Consider the following 21631-nt stretch of genomic DNA (forward strand, 5'->3'; position numbering starts at 1 on the left):
AGCAGTTTTCTGCGTTTAACTGTATTTTCTACTTAAAGACAGAGAACACAAGCGACCTAACCCAGCTTCGCAACGGTAGTATTAAGTATCTGTGGCCTAACGTTCTCTCTGGCGTAGTTGTAATTAATTTTCCACACAAACATTCCTCATTCTAACTAAGAGTTACTACCGTAACAGAATCGCTACAGTATTTCCATAGATTAATCCTCATCTTCAGTCAGTAGAAGGCCATTGGGAACTTTAATAATATTTATCGATAATGAACCATGAACTATGTCGTGTTGCTGTGGCTTGCTTGCTTAACGATTCACATAGCCGTACTGTAGATTTTACCACAAGAGAGGGGTATCGGATGAGAGGCCAGGCAAACATGTGGATCCTGAAGAGTGGGAGCCGCCTTTTAAGCAGTTGATTGACTGATAAACCAGCATGGCCATGTTGTACAGGTACTGCGAATAGCTAAAAGAAAGGGGAAACTGCAGACGCTATTTTTCCCAAGGGGATTCATCTCTACTGTATGGTTCAATAATATGACATCCTCTTGAATAAAATATTCCAGAGGGATAAAGGGCCCTCCCTTTGGATCTCTGGGCGGTTACCACCCAGGAGAATGTCGGGATCTCGTCATCAACTAAACATAACTGGCAGTCTACAGGTCGGAGTAAGGAATTTTAGATATCTTCATCGAAAAGATAGGTTAGGAAACTTAAAAAGGAAATAGATAGGTGTAAGTTAAATATAGGGAGGACTGGCGAAGTTTGATGGAAGGATGGTCAAGTGAGCATATGGTTCTAATTACAGAATCAAATTTGGGCAATGCAGGAGTAGGTCTAATAACGAATCTTGTCATAGGTTGGCACAAAATCATTCGGTTAATATACTGTAAACATGTCTGACTTATATTGACATGCAGACGCAGTCGCTACGTCAGCGCTTAATAATAGAGCTTGTCACAATAATTATGTGTGATTTCTGTTTTTCCTTCCTCAGTTCGAGTTCCATACTGTTTCCCCATAGGCCACACCGCTGATGAAGGTTTTGTAACTATAATAGCCACAGACAATTAGTTGGGTCTGTACATATTCGCAACAAGTAAACAAGATTATCACAAGACAGAATGTTCTATCTCCAGCACATTCTCAAGGGCTTGGGGGGTAATATAACACTAACAACAGAACACGTTATCATGCCTCATTCGATGTAGGAAACACGTTGTCATTCAAAGCCGCTTACAGTCGTCTAGGAATGGATAAATTTAAGTCTTTTATGGTTTTTAAGTGAATTTTATCTCATTCTTCCTCCAAAATAGATGCAAAAACATGTAGCGATGGTGAAGGTGGGTAGTTATCACGAACCTTTCTCTCCAAAGGCTCAATAATATTGTCATCTGGCAACAGGGTGGCAAATGGAGATGCCAAAATACATCCTCATGCTCACAAAACCAGTCCTGGGCGATGCGAGCTATGTGAAATTGGTACCCTATAGTCGTGGAACATAGAATCACTATTGGGGAACTAATATTTTACAATATTGTACCGTGACATGAACCTGACCATCTAAAACAGTTACACAAGCCTTTACAATAATGCGACTTTGTACAGTTACAAAGGGACGATGGTGCCCAAATCATCGACGAACTTCTGCAATGTTTCATTGCTCTATCGTAAACTTGGCCAGGAGTTTCAAACAACGTGAAACAAGACTCATCCGAGCAAATGAAATTCTTCTATTGTTCCATAGCACAGGTTTTATAGCTTCGAAACCATGTTTGCACGTAACGGACATTACAATCACTGGTGAGTGGTTTTCGAATTCGAGTTGGCACTGTAGTGTTGATGGAGTTCCCTTGGTTCTGTTCTGCTGCTGGCAGAGTTACGGAGTTCGACATTCAGTTCTGCAACGATCTTTGCAGCTGCTGTCCTATTTTTTTCGACACAGTCCTCTTCAATGATCGTCAGTTACGATAACTCAACTCACATTGTCGTCCGTGTTGTGACTTGACAGATTACTTTTATTTATTTATATATTTTATTTACACGTCAAGTTCCGTAGGACCAAATTGAAGAGCAAATCTCCAAGGTCATGGAACGTGTCTGTACATGAAATTACAATATTAAAAGTATTAACAGATAAAAATAAATGTTTATGAACGCGAAAAAGTCAGTTTATAAATTTAAGTAAACACAGTCAAAATACAACAACAATCAGCTTAATTTTTCTCGGAACTCCTCGACAGAATAGAAGGAATGACCCACGAGGAAACTCTTCAGGTTCGATTTGAAATCGCGTGTCTTACTGCTAAGATTTTAGAATTCGAGTGGTAGCTTATTGAAAATGGATGCAGCAGTATACTGCACACCATTTTGTAAAAGGTTGAGGAAGTCCGATTCAAATGTAGGTTTCATTTCTGCTTAGTTTTAACCGAGTGAAAGCTGCTTATTCTTGGGAATAAGCTAATATTGTTAACAAGAAATGACAGTAAGGAATATATATATATTGAGAGGCCAATGCCAAAATACCCAGACTCTTGAACAGCTTTCTGCTTTCTCTGAATTTTGTATAACTCTTCGGTAAGATGGTCTTAAAAAAGCAGACGTTCCTCTACATTCGTTGCGGAGACATCCGTTATACCAGAACCAGCAATTTGCAAGTGTTTGTGTTCATTTAGTTCCGAAATAATACACTCACAAATAAACAGAATAGTGTTCTAAATACGCACCTTATTCTCTGAACTTATACCGAGTAACTGTACATTACTGCGAGAACAATGTATAGTGCATTTTTCTAAAAAACCTATGGAATAACGAACCGTAAAATGTCTAGACCACCAAATGCCTGTAATATGTAGCCATAGATTTTAAGGCAAATAGTTGCTTTACAATATTTTTGACGACAACTCTATACCAAAGCAAATTGTCTACATTAAATCATATCGGCCCCATTCTACTGTCTCGCCGCATGGTGTCATTTTTCGTCATGTTCGTGCCATTAACAAATGCTTCGTTAAAGCTATAGTCTCCGATTCATTCATATATCCTCACAATTTAACAATCATCCCAAACTGTACTAATCTATCGTTATCATTTCTATAGCGGTAAACTCATTACATGACTACTAAACTGGCTGTTCCTGTGATTTCTGCATGACAGCGAAGAAGCGCTATATCTATCTAGAGTTCATTCTCAATTGATGGTAGCTCCCAAGATCAGGAACATTCGATGCCAGATTAAGGACACGCCATTGTATAACTCCCCCCACATGGGCGGTGATCATGCGCGTAACTTAAGAAACGTAGCTGTTCTATCTGAAGACGGAAGCGATCTGTAGTTTAGAGCATCTACGGGGCTTGTGGCTAGGATTATCTGGTATAAACACAGGTCGAACATGTACATATGGAATTCCCTGTAAGAGTCTGGAACAAACGTGATTCCTTCTGCATAAGCGTCTTCTGTTCTTTTCGGTAGCTGGCTGAATGGTCTTAGTTCAACCAACAGTCAATAGCAATACTGTGGTCGATACTTAGCGTAAAGTATTCACTGATAGGGCCAATTTCAGGTCTCACTTATTGTTTCAATTAAAGGAAAATAAATTGCGCCGGCCGTGATGGTCTCGCGGTTCTAGGCGCGCGGTCCGGAACCGTGAGACTGCTACGGTCGCAGGTTCGAATCCCGCCTCGGGCATGGATGTGTGTGATGTCCTTTGGTTAGTTCGGTTTCAGTAGTTCTAAGTTCTAGGGGACTGATGACCACAGCAGTTGAGTCCCATAGTGCTCAGAGCCAAGTAAATTGCTGCCTACTACTCTAATTCATAGATTATTAAACTCCCTTAGTGCAGTAATCATACAATACAGTCCAGTGGTTCCAAATGATTCACATATGGCCAAAATTTAACTATCAGTTTATCATGTGAAGTTCTCAAGAACATTTAAGGAACTCGAAACAATTAAGACAGGGCACAAAAATAATCATTAAGTGCGTCAACATCGTCCCGCTAACCAGGCAGTGTTCATAGGAGTCAACAATCATTGCGTTCATTTAATAATTTCTCATTCGGAACTAATTACTAATAACTGTCACCAGAATAATGAAATAAAACCACCAGTGAAACATCGGACTGTGGGCAATACATGCGAGTATTTCAGAATGTTATCTGACTACGGCACATTGCTCACGACAATCGATATAGGTGTTGCCTCCCTTTACTCTCAGCCTCAGGCTTCATCAGCTCTAATGTGGTACGCCAGTATTAGTTTCACCTATGAACAATATGTTTTACAAAACTCATTACTGACAGATTGTGAACGATGTAGGGTTCAGTAGTTACTTGGAAATGAAGAAGTTGGCACAGGATAGAGTAGCATTTAGAGCAGCATCAAACCAATTTATGGGCAACATCTCCGTTGTCAACGTTCACCCCTGTCATCTGTGGCCCGTGTTGCACCACAGTTTCCTCGGCGATGGTTTTGAATAATGCCATTTTGCGTAGCATGGTATGCTTTAACCGTGGTGGCACTGGAAAAGTTAATGTACTTAGCCGTTTTGGAAACGGCTGTACCCTATGACGCAAAGGCAATGACCGTACGTATTGGAACGTCAGATAAATAATTCCGATTCTGCATTGTGACAACTACTGCACTCTTTTCTACATGCCCCCTACAAGCTTTATGTACCCTCCACTGTTACATTTACATCTACATCCATACTCCGCAAGCCACCTGACGGTGTGTGGCGCAGGGTACCCTGAGTACCTCTGTCGGTCCTCCGCTGGCTCACATAAGCCTCTGTGCTTTGTCATTTTCCCCATTTGTTGACAAATTGCTGCCTGAACGGTCACCTAGCCCGAGGGTGACGTCACACGGCACCTCGCTTTTGCAAAATTACATAGAAAGGTTGCACTAACCTTTGAAACTTCTGCGTGGTAATGCGGGACAGTTAAGGAGTTTCGGAAAAGTAACCCTTTAATTGTGCAGCAGAGTGTAGATATACCTTGTCACAATATGGAACGATGATCTATTACCTGAACAGAAAATGTCTACATCATTCAGATGTATAAAATTATACAACAATGCAGAATACTTAAATCGTCTAATTATCTCCCATGACAGTGCATGTCCATGTGTGTGTGTGTGTGTGTGTGTGTGTGTGTGTGTGTGTGTGTGTGTGAGAGAGAGAGAGAGAGAGAGAGAGAGAGAGAGAGAGAGAGAGAGAGAGATGGGGGGGGGGGGGGAGGGAAAGGAGAAAGGGAGAGTGTTTGTGTATTGCCGGATATTTCCGCAGCCACAGTACCGTGTGTTACTACCAGGACACTTAGATCATTGGGCAAATTTACTAAAGAGAATCCGCATGCATTGCGATTGCCTTTAAGGATCAGTTTGTAGAACACACCTAAACCACTATCTGTTCAATATTTCGAATATAGAGACACATATATAACACTAAAGTTGTAACCTGATTGCTGTAAAACTGTAGAAGAAATAGATATGCCCCCACTGAGGTAGCTAGTGACAGCATGAATATAATGGCAAATGTAGTGTATGCTGTTTTTCTTTAGAACTTGTCCCACGGATTCTGACTACTCTGGTAATAAAACACAGTACTACTTCTACTGTGATGTATGGCAGTGCACACTCACATTACTCTATGTTGTACATCTAACGTGGGAGAAAGGCATATTTTTTGGATATTCTGTTTTAGACGCACACGGATGCAATACAATGGAACAGTTAGCGGAAAATGCTGTATAATTCTAAACTTTCATAGAATGTAACTGCTTAAATGTTTAAGTCATACATCAAGATTCTGTACCTAGATAGATAAGTTAATAATGTGATTACATCATGACGTTGACACCTTCTTCGTAAAAACCGACATGTACATGTACATGTACATGTGCATCATTGGATAACACGCTGTTATAAACAGCATGCCACACGCAGCTGTTTCTATGTCTGTTCCACGCAAAAATAATATTAGATCCTGTTAACATAAGATACGTAGCAATTACCATTCGTTATCTGAAAAATGTGGGTTCAAATAGAAACTAGGATAAGAACTCACTTTTATGAGGAAGAGACAAAATGAGAGGGCTGTAATACAACGTAAGTTGCATAAGGTTTACTTTGATTCTGCGGTAGACGTTCGTCACAACAGTGCGCCAAAGCCTCGCCACAGGTGAGGCAGCTACATATCAGAGAAAGATGGCAAGTGATCGTACAGGGAGAACTGTAACTAATGTTGGATGTAACATATTGTGCATAAATAAGAGGAAGAAGTCCAGTACTCTTCTACTACACTATCATGGGAAACAGCAGCTACCATAAAATACCTAGGAGTAACCAATCCCCTAAAGTGGAAGCAGATGTCAGGCTGAGAGAAAAGTAAAGCATCCACGGAAGATATGATTTCGCAAAACACTACTACTGACAAAATCGTGTAATGTAATAGTCTGTGTCAGCCCGGCGTAGCAGTCGCGTCATACGACTGCGACGCCAGCTTTACGTTGGTATGCTCCTTGTGAACGTGCAACAGAAAAGTTGTCGTGTCTCTCGTGAGACATAAGGGAAATTAGGGCATGCGTGGAGGTATACAGACAGGTAGTCTTTACTAGAGCAGTGCTTGAACTGGAAATGGAAGTCGATAGTAGTGGTACGATGTACCCTCCACAGCTTGGGGGCTTGTGGGATATTTGTTAAATATGGGGTGCTCGCACGCTACACATAGATAGGACTAGAAATCTTCTACACTGTCGTTGGAATCGTTAACTACCATAAAATACCTAGGCACCTCGAGCGAAGTAATATAGGGCGCATGACGCTATGCATATGTTGGTTTCAGGTTAATGTTCAGATATTTTAGGGGAATATAATCCACCCCCGAAAGAAGTCCCGAAGGAAATAATCCTGATAAAATTACATAATGTGATTGGTTGCGGCAGACCTGCATCTATTTAAACGATACAGTGTATCGATGTATAACATTGTAACAGAACTAGGAATATATGTTTGCAGAAAAGATGGCATCTTCCCACGAAATGCTGCTGAGTAAATTGAAAGAAACTGCATTCAACTAAGGCAGAGATTAGAAATTCCATATGTTTATGTTTGACCTGTATGGCACAGATAAATCCCATCAATATGCCATCTAGACGCTGAAAACTGTAAGTCTCTTATGTTTTGTTTCTAAAGCAACCACTACTACGAACATGTGCACTACGTATGTGGGAGATGCCGATGTACACTCCTGGAAATGGAAAAAAGAACACATTGACACCGGTGTGTCAGAGCCACCATACTTGCTCCGGACACTGCGAGAGGGCTGTACAAGCAATGATCACACGCACGGCACAGCGGACACACCAGGAACCGCGGTGTTGGCCGTCGAATGGCGCTAGCTGCGCAGCATTTGTGCACCGCCGCCGTCAGTGTCAGCCAGTTTGCCGTGGCATACGGAGCTCCATCGCAGTCTTTAACACTGGTAGCATGCCGCGATAGCGTGGACGTGAACCGTATGTGCAGTTGACGGACTTTGAGCGAGGGCGTATAGTGGGCATGCGGGAGGCCGGGTGGACGTACCGCCGAATTGCTCAACACGTGGGGCGTGAGGTCTCCACAGTACATCGACGTTGTCGCCAGTGGTCGGAGGAAGGTGCACGTGCCCGTCGACCTGGGACCGGACAACAGCGACGCACGGATGCACGCCAAGACCGTAGGATCCTACGCAGTGTCGTAGGGGACCGCACCGCCACTTCCCAGCAAATTAGGGACACTGTTGCTCCTGGGGTATCGGCGAGGACCATTCGCAACCGTCTCCATGAAGCTGGGCTACGGTCCCGCACACCGTTAGGCCGTCTTCCGCTCACGCCCCAACATCGTGCAGCCCGCCTCCAGTGGTGTCGGCACAGGCGTGAATGGAGGGATGAATGGAGACGTGTCGTCTTCAGCGATGAGAGTCGCTTCTGCCTTGGTGCCAATGATGGTCGTATGCGTGTTTGGCGCCGTGCAGGTGAGCGCCACAATCAGGGCTGCATACGACCGAGGCACACAGGGCCAACACCCGGCATCATGGTGTGGGGAGCGATCTCCTACACTGGCTGTACACCTCTGGTAATCGTCGAGGGGACACTGAATAGTGCACGGTACATCCAAACCGTCATCGAACTCATCGTTCTACCATTCCTAGACCGGCAAGGGAACTTGCTGTTCTAACAGGACATTGCACGTCCGCATGTATCCCGTGCCACCCAACGTGCTCTAGAAGGTGTAAGTCAACTACCCTGGCCAGCAAGATCTCCGGATCTGTCCCCCATTGAGCATGTTTGGGACTGGATGAAGCGTCGTCTCACGCGGTCAGCACGTCCAGCACGAACGCTAGTCCAACTGAGGCGCCAGGTGGAAATGGCATGGCAAGCCGTTCCACAGGACTACATCCAGCATCTCTACGATCGTCTCCATGGGAGAATAGCAGCCTGCATTGCTGTACTAGTGCCGACATTGTGCATGCTCTGTTGCCTGTGTCTATGTGCCTGTGGTTCTGTCAGTGTGATCATGTGATGTATCTGACCGCAGGAATGTGTCAATAAAGTTTCCCCTTCCTGGGACAATGAATTCACGGTGTTCTTATTTCAATTTCCAGGAGTGTATATGATATAACCGACGTACCTTGAATCTACTTCTGGAGGCCGCCAACAGAGGGAGCTACTATCGAGTGCGTATGAACTTTTATAATATATGACTCTTCTTCCTGCCTTGCGGAAATCGTTGGAACAACCCGTTTCATAGTTGTTGAAGAAGTTCACCACTTCAGACGGAATAACGATAGAGTACTACATTTTTGGGTGAAACGAAATTTATAATGATGTAGGAATATTTCAAAGACTGTAGTTTGAACGGAACGTGAGGAAAAGTGCCACTATGTAGCAATACTCTAAAAGGGGGCTGACATGTTTTATTTATATGGTGTGATCTTAGTATAGATTTATCGTCGGGAATATTATCATAAACCTATTAGCTTAAAACCATGTAGCTACATATTATCAGAATACGATGGATTGGACTCTTTACATATAATTATTCCACAGTGTTTAAGAAAATAACATGATAAACAGTTTCCGCAAACACAGTACTGTCATTACGCATCTCTAAAGAAATTGATGTATGTATCTAATTATGTATGTAATAGACTTCGCCAGATCCCTATCAAAGAAATTACTTCTAGTTTGCTGGTGCAGATGGATGAGATAAAGGAATTGGAGAAAATTATGCAAACATCACGATAAGTGCAAATTCTCGCCAAGATTGCAATTTACGCTATTGTATTTGACCACGAACTTCACCCGTGCAATGTCCTCAGTACATTGCAAGTGTCAGTTGTGATCAGAACAGTGTTCTGTGTAGTTTTGAGTGTGTTATGTCGAAGCTAAGTGAATTTGAACTTGAGTAAACTGCCGGTGCTCGTATAAATTGGTGTGTGTGTAATCAAGGTAGGTCAAACGTCTGGTGTTTCTAGAGGCACCATATCGAAGGTTTATACCTTACACTGGGACAGAGTCACAACACGGATGAAAGTGCTTGTTGTGTGATACTGAAGGACCGTTATTGAAGAGAGTTGTGAAGTAACATAAGAGGATGATAGCGGCAGATCATTGCAGAATAGTGTTGTACTTGTGAACCCTCTGAGCTCCAAAACAACACGAAGGGTGCTGTGTAAAACGGGAAATGCAGAGCAAGCTGGAATTCAAAGATTACTCATCAGTAACACAGATGCCTTTAACAGGAAAATGTAGCGCCAAAGCCATTAATTTAGACTATAGGGCAATGAAATAAAGTCATTTGGTCTGATGGGTCTTGTTTCACACTGTTCCCAATTTGTTGCAGATTTAACGTCACCAAATTGAATCATGATGGGGTAATATAAGTGAAGTAATGGGGTAGTTTATGCGATCTCATTGCCGTTTCTTCTGAGTGTTGAGGACAATATATTACCTCCTCCAATGAATGTATCGCGAAATAACTGCAACAAGACAATGCGTAGGTTTACTGACAGACGTTCTCTTCACACACAATTTCTGAATGGAACAAGGCCAGATGGCTATAGCAAAAATAACTTTATTTGACGGGTGGGCAAAATAAAAGATACGTTTAATCACCTTGGACTCTCTATCGGAAGCACATGACAACCTGAAATGTACTACAGAGCTGGCATTGGATATTCAGTATTACTGGTTTAAGTATAATAGAGGAGACATAAAAATAGCTACTGCTTATGTCTTACTACGGAGAAAAAGTATAATTTCAGGAAATATCGCCACTACTATGTAATCCTGCAGCATGGAAGACCATTGTTCTACGCAGGCAGTTACAGTTCAGTATTAACGATGTTCTCTTGAAAACTGGATATTTATTGGACACTGAGAAAAAATCGACAAATTAAACATATTTCCGAAAACCCGTAATTAGTATCACACATATATGTGCTTGCTGAAAATGAAAAATTCAAATGGTTCAAATGGCTCTAAGCACTATGCGACTTAACTTCTGAGATCATCAGTCACCTAGAACTTAGAAATAATGAAACCTAACTAACCTAAGGACATCACACACATCTATGCCCGGGGCAAGATTCGAACCTGCGACCGTAGCGGTCACTCGGTTCCAGACTGTAGCGCCTAGAACCACACGGCTACTCCGGCCGGCTCTGAAAATGCACTGTGACGATAGTTATTAAATACTTACAGTCCTGTGTGTATGCGTGACTTCTTGAGAACAGGGACAAAATCACCAGAATTGTAACAAATACCCCAAACAGAATGTAGCGTCATACACTGGCGCGCTTGCAGAAAATTATATGTTCAAACGTTCAAAGGTGTGTGAAATCTTATGGGACTTAACTGCTAAGATCATCAGTCCCTAGGCTTACACACTACTTAAACTAAAATATCCTAAGAACAAACACACACACACACACACATGCCCGAGGAAAGACTCGAACATCCGCCGGGACCAGCCGCAGAAAATTATACACTGAAGACACAAAGAATCTGGAACACCTGCTTAATATCATGTAGGGCTTCCGCGAGAGCTCAGAATCGCCTCAGTACGACTTGGCATGGACTCGACGGATTTCTGAAGTAGTGCTGGAGTGAGTTGACACCATGGGTCCCACAGCGCTGTCTACAAATCCGTAAGAGTACGAGGGCTGGAGATCTATTCTGAACAGCACATTGCAAGGCATCCCAGATATGTTCAATAATGTCCATTTCTGGGGAGCTTGGTGGTCAGCGGAAGTCTTTAAACTAAGAAGAGCCACTCTGTAGCAATTCTGGACATTGTCCTGCTTGAATGGCCCAATTTTGTCGGAATGCACAATGAACATGAATGGATGCAGGTAATCAGATAGGATGCTTACATATATGTCACCTGTCAGAGTCGCATCTTGATATATCAGGGGTCCCGTATCACTCCAATTCTACACGCTCAAAACCATTACAGAGACTCCACCAGCTTGAACAGTCCCCTGCTGATATGTAGGGTCCATGGATCCATGATGTTGTCTCCATACCTGTACAAGTCCACCCACTCGATACTATTTGAAACGAGACTTGTCCGACCAGGCTACACGGTTCCTGTCATCAACAGTCGAATGTCAGTGTTGACAGGCCCATGCGAGGCATAAAAATTTCTGTAGTACAGTCATCAAGGGTACACGAGTGGGCCTTCGGCTCCGGAAACTCGTGTCGGTGATGATTCGTTGAATGGTTCGCATGATGGCGCTTTTTGATAGCCCAGCATTGAAATCTTCAGCAATTTGAGGCACGGTTGCACTTCCGTCACGTAGAACGATTCTCTTCAATCGTCGCTGGTCCCGTACTTGTACGATCTTTTTTCCGGTCGCAGCAATGTCGGATATTTGATGTTTTACCAGATTCCTGAGATTCACAGTAAACGTCTGGAACGGTCGTACGGGAAAATCCCCACTTCATCCCTACCTCGGAGATGCTGTATCCCATTGCTCATGTGGCGACTGAAGCACCACGTTCAAACTCAATTAAATCATGATAACCTGCTATTTCTGCAGCAGTAACCAATCTACTAACTGCACCCGACACTTGTCTTATATAGGCGTTGCAGACCGCAGTGCCGTATTCTGCATGTTTATATATCTTTTTATTTGGATACACATGCCTACACCAGTTCCTTTGGCGCTTCAGTGTGTAAGGTCAAAGGCAACTGAAAATTTTGCTTACATTACTGTCATTAGACTAAAAGCGTTTGGTCATTTATTTGGTCATAAATAAACAAAATAAGAGTACAGGTGAACAACTTGTTTACAGTAAGGTAACAAATTACATGGCTTATTTACAGAAGGGGAGGTAGGCAAAGTGTTCAGTTGTTAAAGTAAGAAAACAGTACCACTATATAGCTAGAACCGGCTTGGCCTCTTTACTTCCGTTAATTGCAGGGCAAATACTGAGGTGTACATATTTTTTAACCTTAGTGTTGTGTAGCAAGTACATATTTCAGTCATATGAAAGACTGTGATAACTGCGATTCCTGAATCACCTCCTGCATTTTTTATGTTGTTATGGGCCATTACGAATATGGAAAGAAAAGGAGAGGGTGAAGAAGTGTTTCGGCACAGAGTACTCCCACTGCTTTTGAACAGCATCACAGAGGCATCCGTGCTTAACATGCTTTCTGAAGGAAATGTCGCTGCCACAGGTATTAAAATCCTATGTGCATCAAGACACTGTGAAGCCGTTTGGGATTTCCCTCTGTACATTGATGTATGCTCTGCCCATTCTCTCATCTATTTTTTTCCTGGCTCCCTCCGCAATTCCAGAAGTGCGTGTGTCTGGCACTTGCTGAACAGTCCGCAGATGGAAAAGAAGGAACTGTTCAGTACTTCCGCAGTAATCGCCATAACTGTTAGTGTATTTTCCACTCTGTAAGACAAGACGGTCAGTGCCCTCATGAAGAAGTGTTTCCTGTTACCTACGAACTATGATAGTGCCCAGGCGTGCACCTCTTCATCCAAAGATAATCTACGGCCACAAATGCCTTTCTTAAAGGTTCCAAAACATGGATGTCGCATGGGGTGAGAGCAGTATCGCATCGAAGATGTGTAACGGCTTCACAGTCCAGATGTTGCCAATATTCTTACGGCCACACTGCTGAAATTTTGCTGGGAAGCACTTTAAATCCTCCATACAGTCCCTATTTCCCCCTATGTCATATACATATATTTTTGTCCTGAAGAAATATATTCGTGGCCGCCGATTTGTTTACGACGAAAAGGTGCACGTCTGGGTACAGTCACTTTTCCATAACCACCCTCAGAAATTTTTCCTTGCAGGTATTGACCATCTTGTCTAACAGAGTGATAAATTTATGAAAAGTTATATCGATTCCTTCTGAAACAATAAACTGTTTACTAATGATTTCTCATCTGTTTTTTGATTTGGCGGCTGCTAATATGAATTGCGCTGAAATTTAGGAGCTCAAAATGGCTCTGAGCACTATGGGACTCAACTGCTGTGGTCATTAGTCCCCTACAACTTAGAACTACTTAAACCTAACCAACCTAAGGACATCACACACATCCATGCCCGAGGCAGGATTCGAAACTGCGACCGTAGCAGTCGCACGGTTCCGGACTGCGCGCCCAGAACCGCGAGACCACCGCGGCCGGCAACTGAGGAGCGTTTACAAAGCTACATGCATGATTAAATAGGTTATTCGCCATCCGGAAGGAAACACTGTCAAATATGTTGTGAAATTGGCAATTCCTGAGATGCATATCGAGATTTCCAACCTAGCAGCAATCAATCCTGAGCAAGTAAAGAGCGTCGTGACAGATTCGGTATTTAGTCATCCGAAAGTGGCTGTAACGAGACTGAGTATGCTAACATTATAATCTACAAAAAAAAAAAAAAAAGATGCTAAATTATGTCCATGACAGCTGATTGTTGCATATCATGTAAATTTAATAACTGATTCCCATTGGCACACAAATGTGGTCAGGACACTGATGGAGAGGCAACGGAAATGACATGCCCAATATAATAACACACAAAATCTCCTAACCTGGCGGCAGTTTACAGATGTTCAAAACTTAGTGTGGATGTCAATACGAGATGCTTTTAATAGTTCTCACAATGAAACTTCGTCTCGGAAAATGGCAGAAAATCCGATGTGGTGCTGGCCGTATGTAAAGTATACCTGTGGCGACACACAAACATTACCTTCACTGTACTATAGTAATGGTAATGCTACCGAAACATAATTACTAAACACGGTTTTCGGAAGTTCTTTCATGAAAGAACATGCAGTGAATATTCCAAAAATACTAATGGAGTAAAGAAAAGCTATCAACATGAGTGATTTGGGAATAGGAAGTGAAAGTTTAACATATTGCAGTTGAGAGAGCGAATTAGTTGAATAATCGGTGACAGATCACTTTGAAGACACCGATTGGATACATGCTTTCAGTAAACAAATGCCGAGAGCTTGACGGTCATGGGAATAGAGCAACACATGCCAAACCCGCTCACGGGGTAGGTTCCAACTGCGGGACGGTTTGTAGAAAACGAGTCCTTGTCCGGCACAATAGCTATCAAAGGTGGACTGGTACGTAATATGTCGTCTCATTATGTGGTGTCGTATTAACTAAAGCATCTAAAAATCTATCACGTTCTTGGGGCCCATTCGTGAAAAGATAAAGAAGACGGGCATACCCGTCATCCTAGTGACAGCATGCATCTTTAATGGTGGAAAAGACGTCTCGCCCGGACACAGGAGCACGTAGGCGACGATCATGAGAGTTGTCATCCGTAGATAAGGGCCCAGTATCTGCTGGAGAAGGAACCACGCGTCCGCCGCACTGACGCAGAGGAGACGGTGTTAGTGTGTGTCGTTCACAACGCGCCTCAAGCAGAGAGGGCTGTCCGCCAGGGCGATGGCATTGAGTCTATGTCGCGTCGGGTATTTACCGCCAACGACAATGTACAAGGTGGTGAAGTATGGTTGATGAAATGCTCTCTACATCGGCGGCCACCTAATCAGTGTAAGACGTTCTTCAACACCATGAAAATCGGACTGGGCCCAGTCTGGACTGTCATATATCAATCTATACAGTCCAGATATGTGGTAGCGCTGATTGTGGGAAAGATCGATAGGCGGCTGACATGAAGTAGCTGTATTCCTGGAGTGAGTCCGTGTCAAATGTAATACTTACCTTTCATAGTGGGAGCCCTAGTGCGAGGAAAGTTCTCGTTGACATAATTGTATTCCATAAGATAGTGAACTTCGAAGTCTATTGCGATATTCGTCTGTGATACCACCCGTCGGCCGTCACGCAAATCTAAAAGCGGATTAGGGCTTGTCGACGGCGTCTGAGATTTGCGACTACATGGAGCACTGAGGACGTTTCCCCTGTAATGCTGTCTTGGCATCGAGCTCGGACAACTACGCCTTCGTATCGGCGCCTAGTAAGGGCCAATATTGTGGCTTGACGCGTTGAACCTCGACCTGACGTCCTGGAGACGGCGGGTGCTCCGTAAGATCCAGAAGTATCAGGCAGTAAAATTCTGACATGCCTCTGGTCCCCTGCATTCGTTATTTGCCATATTTGACCTGCACGTGGCTAGCGATGGTCTTAGACACTGTACCCACCACAGAGATGCGGACGAATATTCAAGGATGCGCGTTTCGCAGGATTCCCATTGGGTCGTGACTATTTGTCGACATTCCCGTTCCTGTAAGTAGGCAATGCTAGAATTCCTTTGGACCCCGGCTGCGCCATATTGTTTGTCGTCGGAGGTTGATCGTGGACACATTAAAACTGTGGTCTGAGAAGGACGAAATGAAACGTCCCCTTAGAAAAATTTATAAATGACTGTGCTTTAACTGACACACAATATTTTTAGGGCGAAGCAATCTGACTTTCAAAAATCCCAACAAAAAGAATGGCTCTGACTAATATTAAACTATACTTTTCACAAATCACTTACTTCACAAAAATCTTCGTTACTCGAACTACTGCAATATAGCGAGAGCCACTACTGCTACCTAAATAAAAGATTCAAACTACCGAAGACATTAAATACTGATAGGCATAGTTAGCAAATGAAAGATTTTGATAGAGAACAAACAATGTTTCTACCTGACTAGTGTTCAAAAGTCATTATATATATATATATATATATATATATATATATATATATATATATATATATATATATATCAGTTCATGACATCCAGTCTTAAAAATTTACTGTCTCTGATGGACACACGTCCAGATCATCCATTCTCAAAACTACGCCATCTCTCTCCCCACATACACCACTGCTGGCGCCTCACCACCAACTGCGTAACGCTATACGCTGTTCACATCTAACTGTCCACTACAATAGCGAATATTACAACAATGCTAACCAGCAACAGACTGCAAACAGCACAGCCAGTGTTTTCATACTGAGCGCTACGTGGCATTACCAACATAAAAACCTAAACAGCCTACTTACAGATGTCTGAAGCGAGAGCGGAAGTCACGTGGCAACGATCCAATCGACTGTCTGAATGGCTCGTCATGTATACAGGGTGAGTCACCTAACGTTACCGCTGGATATATTTCGTAAACCACATCAAATACTGACGAACCGATTCCACAGACCGAACGTGAGGAGAGGGGCTAGTGTAATTGTTTAATACAAACCATACAAAAATGCACGGAAGTATGTTTTTTAATACAAACTTCCGTTTTTAATGGAACCACGTTAGTTTTGTTGCACATCTGAACATATAAACAAATACGTAATCGGTGCCGTTTGTTGCGTTGTAAAATGTTTATTACATCCGGAGATATTGTAACCTAAAGTTGACGCTTGAAACCTCCGATGTTCAGTTGCGTGTTGTAACAAACACGGGCCACGGTCGGCGAGCAGCATCTGCAGGGACATGTTTACGTTGACGACCGTGTTTACGAGTGTGGCTGTAGTGCACTGTTGTGGTTTGGTCTAGCTGTCGCATTGTCCGCACGTAGCGCTTGCTGCTATTGTGATTCTGCATTCGTCTCCGCACGCAGACCAACTGTAGTACACCGTATTACCAGACGTCTGTGATAGAGTAGTGTTGTAAGAACTGTGACCATTGTGTATTCCAACTCGGAAAAGGCGGAGATGATACTCATCTGTGGCGAGTGTCGACGAAATGCAGCTGACGCCCGCAGGGTGTACGCAGAACGGTACCCGGACAGAGACCATCCAGCGTGCCGCATATTGCAAAACATCTGCCGGCAACGGTATGCAACAGGTATGGTCGTAGCACGCAGATGGGTCCGTAACAGTCCCGTTACAGGAGAAGTGGGTGCAGTTGGTGTGTTAGCTGCTGTTGCCATGAACCCTCACATGAGTACACGGGACATTGCGAGAGCCGGTGGACTGAGTCAAAGTAGTGTCATGCGCATACTGCATCGTTACCGCTTTCACCCGTTTCATGTGTCGCTACATCAGCAATTACATAGTGCTGACTTTAATCATCGAGTGCAATTCTATCAATGGGCATTAACAGAGAATGCGTTCAAGTTCTACCTGGTTGCCGATGAAGCGGGTTTCACAAACCACAGGGCAGTGAATCAACGGAACATGCATTACTGGTCCGTGGACAATTCCCGCCGGCTCAGACAGGTAGAGTGACAGCGACCGTGGAATCTAAATGTATGGTGCGGAATCATTGGCGACCACCTCATTCGTCCTCACTTCATTGCAGGGGCCCAAACAGCTGCAACATACATCGCGTTTCTACAGAATGATCTGCCAACGTTGCTAGAAAATGTCCCACTGGAAACTCGTCGACGTATGTGGTCTCAGCACGATGGTGCACCTGCACATTCCGCAATTAACACTAGGCTGACCTTTGACAGAATTCTCGACGGGCGTTTCGTAGAACGTGGAGGACGCATAAATTGGCCAGACCGTTCTCCTGATCTTACAGCTCTGGACTTCTTTCTGTGGGGTACGTTAAAGGAGAATGTGTACCATGATGTGCCTACAACCCGAGAGGATATGAAACAACGTATTGTGGCAGCCTGCGGCGATATTACACCAGATGTACTGCGGCGTGTACGACATTTATTACGCCAGAGATTGCAATTGTGTGCAGCAAATAATGGCCACCACATTGAACATCTATTGTCCTGACATGTCGGGACACACTCTCTTCCACTCCGTAATTGAAAACGGAAACCACGTGTGTACGTGTACCTCACCCCTCATGGTAATGTACATGTGAGTCAGTGAAAAAGACCAATAAAAAGGTGTTAGTATGTGCACGTAATGTGCTGTTCCAGTCTCTTCTGTACCTAAGGTCCATCACCGTTGCCTTTGGATCCCTACGTAATTCGGTGCACTCCGTTACACACGATCGAACAGCGGAGGAGTGGTACTCAAGCGTCAACTTTAGGTTACAATATCTCCGGATGTAATTAACGTTTTACAATGCAACAAACGGCACCGATTACGTATTTGTTTATATGTTCAGATGTGCTAACAAAACTAACGGGTTTCCATTTCAAAAACGTAGGTTTGTGTCAGGAAACATACATCCGTGAATTTTTTTATGATTTCTATTAACCAATTACACTAGCCCGTCTCGTCACGTTCGGTCTGTGGAATCGATTCGTCAGTATTTGATGTGGTTTACGAAATATATCCAGCGGTAATGTTAGGTGACTCACCCTGTATATATCCCAGGCGATCGCCATGTACCACCTTCCAGGTTTCTACGAGATGGAGTCGACGTACTGAATAACGGAGTTCGGGACCTATGGGCCTTCGTCATAAGAATACTGTTAAAATTTCAGCCGATAAATATGTGCTCTTATCGTCCTATGAAAAGCAGCGTAATTGTTTCAGAATAAATCTGTGAGAGTTCTGGTCGGTAGCGTGTACCATATGTCGCATAGGCGTTCACTACTCGGACCTGTATACTGTTAGCTGCAAGTAAGTGACGTCTTCTACTGCAGTGCCGTCGCGCAAGATAATCGCTGCACCACTATCTCCGTTGGCGGCGGGAGTGACGTATGCAGTATAACAATAAAAACTGGTCCGAGTCTCCGTCCGTCGCTCTTGAAACTGGGCAATGTAAACGTCCGCTGGTTGCCAAGTGTCATGTAACAACTGAAGTTAAACGTAAAAACCCATTATGTTTAAGTTGATGCTGGCAATTCTGTACGCCTGCATTGGCAGCACGTTGCCGTGCGCGCTCGTATCGGGAAGAACGAATGTAGTACGATCGTAAGCATTGTGCTCTCCCTGATCAAGCCTGGTTCACCAGGACGGCCTATGGCATTTCTTTGTCTAGTGGAAGTTCGGGAACAACGTCTGCCCACGGAACGGGGACGTCAGGCCCGGTCAACGCAGATGCAAGAGGAGCCGGTGGCTTCAGGGTGACCGTGTTGGCGGCGTGGAGTACGTCGCCGTTCAGGTTTTCAAGGCCTCGCTGTGCTCCGGTGTCACGCAGTGAAATGACCTGTCCCCTATGAGGTTGGGTACCAGAAACTGCACATGTGACCTTCTCCTGTGATTAATTTGATATGAATGGGATGGTATCATCTTGGAAGCACGATTCCACCTGCGTCGTCGACGTCATCTTCCTCTTTTTGCACCGTTTTGGTGACCTTTGTTTGCGCGGATGTAGTTCAGAGTCGGATGACGGGTGCAGTCGCGACGTCCTGGAACGAAGACGGTAGTAGGCACAACCATGAATTCTAGAGCCATACTACCTTAATATCTGTCAAGATCTTCATCCGTAAATTTGATCTCCAGACCGGCCGGAGTGTCCGAGCGTTTCGATGCGCTACTGTCTGGAACCGCGAGATCGCTACGGTCGCAGGTTCGAATCCTGCCTCGGGCAAGGATGTGTGTGATGTCCTTAGATTAGTTAGGTTTAAGTAGTTCAATGTTATATGGGACTGATAACCTTACAAGTTAAGTCCCATATTGCTCAGAGCCATTTGAACCATTTGTAATCTCCGTAGGAGCGGCCGGTTATTTTCGTAGACGGTTGGCCTCGTCGCATTCAGTCTCTGCAGGCTGTGAAAGATCCTGTGGAACCTGCTCTGCAGGCGTTTCAAGGGCATTGGGTCTCAGTGCAGCCGCGTGGGTGTGTGGAAGGGATGTTATAGTCGGAAGGGGAGCAGCTTCACCTGTCCACAACTGCGTAATTCTGTGTTGGAGGCACATTAAGAACAGCTCTTTTGTTTCCTTAGCTTCCTCCGTTCAAAACTGGTTATGTAGTGAAGTTAGCCTATTCCTCTGCTACATGCCCAAGTACTGATCCATAACGACGCAGTGCTGCCATCACGTCTCCTGCCAGAATTTCTGACGGACGTTCGAAGATACGGATCGTGCATAATCCCAGGACGGTATGTTCACAATTACTTGGCCAATACTACCTTCAGAATTTAGGAATCTGAGGCCATCTTTCTTCCTTTATAAGATCTTGTCGCAAGCTGCGTCGTTTGTCAGTTTGACGTAAAGTCGTTTACTAACGATGGACATGTGTACTCTGATCATGTCTTTACGACCGATTTTCTCTTCGTCAAGTAGGAATAGTCCGACGGCGAGTGCTTTTGGTCGGGCATATTCGTACGGAAAGGTGAATTTCAATGTGGTTTTAAGGTAAGAAATGGCAATTCTGTCGTCAGTCGTAACAAGTGCGAATGCCGCTGTGGAGAAAACACCACGAGGCACAAGCCGCGGCGAGGATGTAAACACTGTGTCTGCACTGCACGGCCACCGACGACGAACTTTCAATTAGGCTATCCGTGCAAGACTCACCGTTAGCCTCAAAACTTCCATATGCCGTGAACCATGTGTCAAACAACCTGTAGTTGTATTTCTTTATGTATATTCCCATACAGGAGAGAATTTCTAATTGAAAGTCGCTTGCCCGGTGTCCTCGAACAAATACGAGCTTGCAGTGCCTGTGTTGTTCAAATGTGTAATGCAATGTTCTTTCAGATATGTATGCATATCTGAAGGAAATTTGCATCATACTTCTGAACAACACAAGTACTCTAATATCGCAGTTACAATATATACACTTATACAGGGTGGCCCACTGATAGTGACCGGGCCAAATATCTCGCGAAATAAGCATTAAACGATAAAACTAAGAAGAATGAAACTCGTCTAGCTTGAAGGAGGAAACCAGATGGCACTATGGTTGGCCCGCTAGATGGAGTTGCCATAGGTCTATCAGATATCAACTGCGATTTTTTAAATAGGAACCCCAATTTTTTATTACATATTCGTGTAGTACGTAAAGAAATACAAATGTTTGAGTTCGAACAGTTTTTCGCTTTGTGATAAATAGCGCTGTAATAGTCATTAACGTTTAAGTACGTGGTATCACATAACATTCCGACAGTGCAAACGGCATGCTAAAATGAACCGTTTATCAATTGCGAAAAGGTCGATAACGTGTCGATGTATGGCTATTGTGATCGAAATGCCCAACATGAGTGTGCTACGTATGCTGTTCGGTATCCTGGACGACATCATCTCAGTGTCCTGACCGTTCGCCATATAGTTACGTCATTAAAGGGAACAGGATTTGTTCAGCCACAGGTAAAAC

This window comes from Schistocerca gregaria, chromosome X (genome assembly GCF_023897955.1).
Source record: "Schistocerca gregaria isolate iqSchGreg1 chromosome X, iqSchGreg1.2, whole genome shotgun sequence".
NCBI lineage: Eukaryota > Metazoa > Arthropoda > Insecta > Orthoptera > Acrididae > Schistocerca > Schistocerca gregaria.